Raw genomic sequence first — 8236 nt, 5'->3', positions numbered from 1 at the left:
CATAATCAATAAAAAATACTTTAAAAAAGTTTTAGAGTCAGTCCTTCTTTTCCAAATACTGAACCACCAGTAGCAATAGCCATGCCTTTAAGGTGGTTCTTTCTATCATCACCAAAACATGGAGATTTGACTGGTACAAGCTGAAAACTAACTTTTAGTGTATTCAAAAAAGTATGCTTAGAGCTTCTTCATCAACATCTTCAGCATTTATGATGAAGGGCTTTCAGCGAGAATTGGCAATTTTGAGAGCAGGTACAATGGACTAAACACTAGAAATTTTCACTCAATAGAACATCGGTATCTTGGAATTCACATTTCTGACCTTTTGCTGTTGTAATAAAGTATGGATAAATGTAACCTCAGTCAAACTTCATGCCTTCAATAATTTCTAACTCAGCATTCAGTGGTTTTCCATCTTTTACTGTGGTGATGCCCTTTGACAGCCTTTCTTCTGACCTTTTTCACTGTATCAGAAATTACATTGCCCACTTCTTTGTCTCTATTTGCAAACATTGTAACAACCTGAGTTATTTCTTCATGGATTGCCAAAGGTGTGGACTACTTCTTAATTCAAAAAATACAGCATCAGCAGCTGACATCACACCTTTCCACTGGATTAGCACCTTTACTAATCTTCTCAAAGCCCTCTTTGGCAATAGTAAGTGCCAATACAGTAGCAGTGGTGGTGCCATCTTCAGCCATTTCGTTTGTATTGTTGACAACATCTTGCACAAGTTTAACGCCAATATCTTTATATTTATCTTTTAAGTCAATGGACTTTGCAATGGTCACACCATCTTTTGTTACTTTTGAACTTCCCCTGCCATGTTCAATAATCACCATTCTCTTCTTTGGCCCCAGAGTTATGCCTACAGCATCAGGTAAAAGGTCTACTCCTTGAAGCATTAAGGCTCAAGCACCTGCACCAAATTGTACATCTTTGACATAAGCCCAAGTGAGATGAGGAGCCAGTGCCCTGGACACTGACCTAATCTGTCCAAAGACTTTGTGTAATCAAAGGATTTCTATGAGACAGTGGCAGGGGTGCAAGTGGTGAAGCAGACCATAGGTGGACAGTGAGGGACAGTGCTCAGAGTTTTTCTATACTTCTTTTCAAGTATGTGCTACAGTCACTTGGTATAAAAGTTCATATGCCTGGATTAAAAAGTTCAATCAGCAGCTTTACTACTGTAAAGGCTGTAGTTTTTTGACAAAGAATTCTTCAATCCATCCTGAAAATAGGTATGTAATAGCTAAAATGTACTTAAATCCCATGGGGGCTGGAAGTTTGATAAAATCCATCTGGTTTTCAAGGGGCCCTTGAAGATTTGGTTTCTGGTCACACCCCACTTTCACAGTTTTTCCAGAATTATGTTCTTGACAGGTGACGTATAACCCCATTAGATTTTTTTTCTTTTTAAGTTTTCCCACAAATGTTGATTTAAGATAGTAACCAGTTTAGGTATACCATAAGGAGCAGCTTCATGGAGAAATTTAGTTCATATTTACTTGAATAATCTCATACCAGCTAGTAGACATCTTGGTAGCACCAGAATTTATCTGAATGAAGGGTGCAAAATCAGTGGCTAATCACTGATATTTTATAATAACCTCTTTAAATATTTTGTGTTTTCAGTTAAGGTTTTAACCTTGGTTAAGACTGCTTGTGTGACATAATCTGCTGGAGCATTTCTTTTAGCTTCCATGTTCTCTCTCTTTTCTTGGGCCTCAACATTTATCATAGCAACTTTCACAAAAAGCAGGTATATTTCTAAAGATTCCTTAAGTTTAGGAAGAAGTTCCAGCAGGGGTAAGAAACCTCCTTTGTTTGCAAAGCATCACAAATTTATGTACTACTCCAAAAGCATACCTGATATCTATATATTTGTTTGCTGTTTGTTTGTTTATTTGTTTGTTTGTCTACAAGGCAAGTTTTAGTAAGTGCAATATGTTTTGCCAGCTGGGTTGATTTTACCTCAGGTAAATACATTTCAGAGGATGGAATAGATTGGTATAGCATATTTTGCTTGATAGCATCCAATTTCAGCTTTGAGAAATTATCCACCAACAAATACTGTTGGAAAAGAGTTATCAGTGGAAGTCTCTAGTAAATCTGAGTGAATACAAAAAATGTTCTACTGAAGGAATAAAATTAACTGTGTCCTCCTAGTTCTTATAGTACAGGTGAATGTCAGGATTCAGGGTGTTGCAGCAGTGAATAATAATGTAAATCACAAGGGAAATTTAAATCTTTTAAGTCTTAAAGATCTGGAAAAAATAGGTGGAGGTTTCATTGAACCTTTGGGGCATAACTGTCTAGGCATATTTTTGCCCCAGCCAATTGAAAGCAAAATGGTATTGACCTTTCTGGGTTAGAGGCAACTGAGAAAGAAAGAGCAAAGATTCACTGCAGTGAAGCAGGTGACTCCAAAAGGAAATGATGACACTGTTGTTTTGGAGGTTAAGTAGTGTAGCAGAATAAAGGATAGTGATTTTGTTGGTGGCCTTAATTGTGTTGAACAAATCAATATCCTTATTCATTTGATTTCTTTACTGACAGGACAAGAGTGTTTTAAGGGCTACTGCAGACTATGAGAAGGGTTTTAAATAGAAGACATCTCTTTATAGATTTGAGTCCTTCCTTTGCTTCTTGTTTCCAGGAATGTTGAGAAAATTTGTATAACAGTTACATGCTATCTCAACTTTGATAGACTCTGCTCCAATTATTTTTCCTATCTCAGTGGAATTTTTAATCCCATAAAATGTCAGTATAGTTGTGATATGAATCAAATAAATGAAAAAGGCAAAAGTATATTCAGAGCAGAAATTACTCAATTATAAATAGAGGAGTCCTCTGGAACCTCAAGAAATAGTCCATCTGCTGTTCATATTATATTGCAATTCCATTTGCAAAATAAGTCTGTCCCTATTAAATGTACAAGGATTATATTACAGTACAGGAAGGACTATTTTCAGTCAAGGGCCAAAACATTACCAGTGAAATCTGGGAGATTGGAAAAACTGTGGGTTATTTAAAACATTTACAATTTGTTGTATGTTTACTGTGATGAAAAATTTGAGTAAAGGTAGTAGGGTTTAAAGTAGGAAGAGTAGCAGCCATATTCAACAGGAATTGATGAAGTTGGTCATCTATATTTATAGTTAATTTACTTTCAGTATTTAAGGGTAGTACAAGAGAGTGGGTGCTTTTTTCTTTCTTGTCAAATCACCCTCACAAATTTGAGTTAAGAAATTTTTCTTTGTCTTTTTACTTGCGAGATGAGACAATATGCTTTCCTGTGTATCTTCTATTTACAATATCTATGTGTCCTTGTCAGAAGGTGATCCACTGGGCAGTGTGCCACCTAACTATTTGACCTACAGGGCATACATTTATTTTCAGTCTTATTTCATTTTTATTTTAAATTTCTTTCAGAATGGTCTCACAGGTGTTGTATTTTAAATAAAAGGGACAGTTCTCTCTAATTTCTGTCTTCGTATTCTGTCTCCAATATCAGATTTAATTTCATGGCAAAATAAAATAATATTGCCTCTGTTGAAATGGTATCCTCTTTAGCTCCTGAGTGTTGTTGGAAAGTGTGTGTGTGTGTATGTGAAACTTGAATATCTATAGTTGAGTGTTTTCTCTGTTTTTCATGTTATCAAACTCAACCAGTTTGCATGTGAAACTGAAAGAAATGTACAATCAGTGTAGAAAAATAGCTTAATAGGAGAAAAAACACTTTATTAGGATTGATACTACTTCAGAGAATGGATGAGCTTGTGTTTCAAAACACCCAGCTCCTCAATGGCTTACAGACAAGAGGCATTATAGAGTAAAATTTATGTCATCATGAGCAAGGTATTTGTAGTAGTGGGTGAAACTGATTGGTCAAGAGTGAGGTAAGGGCAACAGATCCTGATTTCATGCCTTGAGCTTACATTCAAAGTCCATCAGTCTGGTTAAATAAGGATCTGGCCAGAGGATCATCCACTTTAGGGCTCAGGAGCTTAAACACAACTAAGGGTATGATGTTATCATTAGCTTAACAAAACCCATACCTTGTGATCATTTTTCAGGCCCTTGCCATTTTTAATGACTGCCTCAGGAAGTTAAAGATCAGTAAAGGAAAGGGCTGAGGTTTACCAGGAATTCTACAAAGAAACTGAATTGATTCCTCAGAAAACTAAAAATGGAACTGCCTTTGATGCAGCAATTCCACTGCTAGGATTATATCCTAACAGCCCTGAAACACCAATCCAAAATAACCTATGCACCCCAATATTCATAGCAGCACAATTTACAATAGCCAAGTGCTGGAAGCAACCTAAGTGCCCATCAGCAAGTGAGTGGATCAAAAAATTATGGTACATTTACACAATGGAATTCTACACAGCAGAGAGAAAGAAGGAGCTCCTACCCTTTGTGACAGCATAGATGGAACTGAAGAGCATTATGCTAAGTGAAATTGGCCAGACAGTGAAAGACAAATGCCACATGATCTCACCTTTAACTGGAACATAATCAACAAAAGAAAAAAGCAGGCACAATATAATCAGAGATGTTGAAATTAAGATCTATCCAACAATAGCCAGAGGGGAGGGGGAAAAGTGGGAAGAAGGGTTTTCAGGAACTACTATAAAGGACACATGGACAAGACCAAGGGGGAGGGTGGAAGCAAGGGAGGAAGATTGGTTTGACTGGAGTCAGGGGGAGGGGTGGGGATAAAATGCAGACAACTGTAATTGAACAACAATAAAGTAACTAAAAAAGAAACTGAACTGAGTGCTGGTTCTGCATGTTAAATCAAACATACTTTAAATCAGGACTTGGGTTTCATTCATGATGACATTGCAGTCTAATCAATTTTTATTGGAAATGTTTCAGGTATGGCTTTTAGGAGACAACTATTTTATACATTTTTAACCCTCCAGTTTATTATAGAAACAGGAATTCTGTAGACCCCTTTCTGGCTCAGCCTAATCAACTTTTAACTGCCAGGATTTAAAATCTGGGGTCTAACTAACAAGTAGGTCAGGTAACCCTAGATCATATGCACTCAAAATAATTCTGAAATTTTTTTTATAAAGAGTTGCATATCATGACTATGTTTAAAGAATTCCTTAACTTTGCTGAGGTCCAAAATTTAAATTCTACATTTGTAAGAATATCTGACCCATGGGAAGAGTGGATCTTTAGAGGCACTCATATTTTGGAACCCTAGGATAGTTTAGCAAAAAAGTAGGTGCTCTGGACAAAGGGAAGAAAAGGAAGAGGTTGACAATGGTGAGGAAGGAAAGATATCAGAAGGAGAAGGAGAAAGAGAGAAATGTGAATATGGAGAAGCATCTGGAGACAAGAAGGGAGACTTACTAAGAAAATGAGTCCAATTGTTGCATAAGTTATCAAGTTGCTCAGTAGCTTTGAGCAAACACTTTTAGTGAAGCAATTTTTGAATCAGAATGTCATCTGGGTGCTCTTCACACCAATCAAAAATGGTGCTCATTGGGTCTGAGGAAATCTATTCCTTTTCTTTTTAAGGTACCTTTTAAATTAACATTATTCCAGTCAAATCTTCCTCAGAATGGCCACTGAAAACCAAAATTTCCCTTGGTGAACTTATGCATCTTAGAGATAGGCACAAGAATTAGGATTGTAAGGAGAGTACATGTAATTAGCAAAAGGAAAAGATCTGGATTTAGACAAACCACGTGAGCTGGCAATGGTCAGCAGAAATGTGATGCTCATGCACTTCAGTTCTTGGGTCTCCAAAGTGATGGCTGGCATCCTCCAAATGTAAACCTGACAACCTGTGACTACAGCAGGAAGAGAGACAGAGACAGAGACAGAGACAGAGACAGAGATCAGAGAGAGGTCTCTTGGAATCAAAGTCAAGAAAGTAGGACAAATAACTAAGATGGAAGGACAACCTCATACAGTACCATTAGTCTCAGTAGACTCAAAATTTGCCCAAGTAGATATGCAGTGAGAATTGCAAAGTTGCCAATATATGAGGTGATTTTCCTTCTTATGAAAAATGATATTTTTAGAAAACTGAAATGTAGTAGCTACAAGTTGGGGAACTGCCCTTGCGCTTGTGACATTCCAAAAAACCACCCAGATGACCAGCAGGTGTGGACATGCTGTTTACTACTTAGATTGTGGGAGGTGATCTATGGTAGCAGGTTGGGCAGAAGAGACCACATCCCATCTCTGGCCTTGGCACTATTTATGGAGTTAAGGAGGGGACCAGCAGTGGGTGATAGAACAGCAGTAGCCTGTGATAACTCTATATTGTTATGATAAACACAGTTGCCTTGAGAAGGCAATCTCTGGATATATCTACCTACATCCAGATATAGACTGTTTTCTTCATTTCTTATGGCTACTGGCCTGGCAGCCACCTATTCTTTGAGGTCATGGAGGGTCCATGTTCTTAGTTACCCCACATTCCACCTGACATTGCTCCTTCACCTCACAATCTTCACATTTAGTTCTTCCAGACAGGGAGTCCCTGGTTGGTGAAAGCATTGGCTCATTAAATCCATATACCACAAATACAGTACAAAATACACTCTAGGAGGAGGAAAAGGCAGAGGCTGATAAGATTAAGGAGACCATGACACTACTAGCTTCCCAAAGAATTCCACCAGGAGGTGAAGGGGTTCAAAGCAAAAGCTGAGATGTGCATGACTTCATCACCCAAAGTGGCCAGGGCCTGATACACATTATGGAAATTATCAGCCAACTTCTGGCAAGATGGAGGCATAGGTGGATATACCGTACCTCCATGCACAACCAAGATTAGAACAACAACAATTTAGAGGCAGAATAACACCCAAAACTGACAGAGAATTTATCTGAATGGAAGTCAGACAGCCAAGAAGTTGAAGTAGATCCGTTCATCCAGACCAGTAGGAGGGGCAGAGAGGAGCAGCCAGGTGAGGGTCCTGGAGCATGGAGAACTGGGCACATAAGGCAACCGGGAGGGAGCGCATAAGGCATCTGGGGCGCACAAGATCACAGCGGGTGGACCCTGAGTACGCAAGTGGCAGCTGGCAGACCCAGTGAGGCAGTGATTGTGGACCAGGGCAGAGTGCACAACCCAGGATCCCAGAGAAGGGACTGAGGTCCCAGGAGAATGGAGCTACCGCCATTGTTCCCTCGCGCCCCCGCCCTCACATACAACCTCACAATCTAGCGACTGGGTTGTCCAGCCCCGGTGAACACCAAAGGCTCCACCCTCATCCTAACAGGAGCACCAGACCAAAAAAAAAAAAAGAGAGAGAGAGAGAGAGAGATGTCTCAAACAGAAGAACAGATCAATGCCCCAGGACTCATCCTTTTGAGCGACCAAGAGATAGCCAGTCTATCAGATGCACAGTTCAAAACACTGGTGATTAGGAAGCTCACAGAATTGATTTATTTAGGCACAATTAGATGAAAAAATGCAGGTTACCATAAAAGAGATGAAGGAAGATGCATAGAGAACCAATAGTGAAGGGAAGGAAACTGGGACTCAAAACTATAGAGTGGACCAGAAGGAAGAAAAAAACAACCAAACAGGAAAGAATAGAGAAATAAGAATTCAAAAAAATGAGGAGAAGCTTAGGAATCTCCAGGACATCTTTAAATGTTCCAATATCTGAATTATAGGGGTACCAGAAGGGGAAGAGGAAAAGCAACAGATTGAACATGTATTTGAACAAATAATAAAGGAGAACTTCCCCATTCTGGCAAAGGAAATAGACTTCCAGGAAATCCAGGAAGCTCAGAGAGCCCCAAAGAAGTTGGACCCAAGAAGAAACATACCAAGGCACATTATCATTACATTAGCCAAGGTAAAAATGAAGGAGAGAATCCTAGAAGCAGCAAGAAATAAGGAGACAGTAACCTACAAAGGAGTTCCCATCAGGCTGTCAGCTGATTTCTCAAATGAGACCTTATAGGCAAGAAGGGGCTGGAAAGAAGTATTCCAATTCATGAAAGACAAGGACCTATATCCCAGATTGCTCTATCCAGCAAAGCTCTCATTTAGAATGGAAGGGCAGATAAAGTGCTTCTCAGATAAGGTCAAGTTAAAGGAGTTCATCATCACCAAGCCCTTATTTTATGAAATGTTAAAGGGACTTATCTAAGAAAAGAAGATAAAGTAAAAACATGTATAGTAAAAGGACAGCAAACTCACAATTATTAACAACCACACCTAAAGCAAAACCAAAAGAAACTAAGCAA

General features: G+C 38.8%; 1 pseudogene; it reads right to left on the bottom strand.

Annotated features, from left to right (window-relative positions):
• Positions 1 to 359: 359 nt before the first annotated feature.
• LOC114494876 lies at positions 360 to 5788 on the bottom strand (annotated as a pseudogene).
• Positions 5789 to 8236: the final 2448 nt, after the last annotated feature.

The sequence above is a fragment of the Phyllostomus discolor genome, chromosome 4 (assembly GCF_004126475.2).
Source record: "Phyllostomus discolor isolate MPI-MPIP mPhyDis1 chromosome 4, mPhyDis1.pri.v3, whole genome shotgun sequence".
NCBI lineage: Eukaryota > Metazoa > Chordata > Mammalia > Chiroptera > Phyllostomidae > Phyllostomus > Phyllostomus discolor.
The sequence above is the reverse complement of the archived record's forward strand: the minus strand, read 5'-3'. Positions and strand labels throughout refer to the sequence as shown.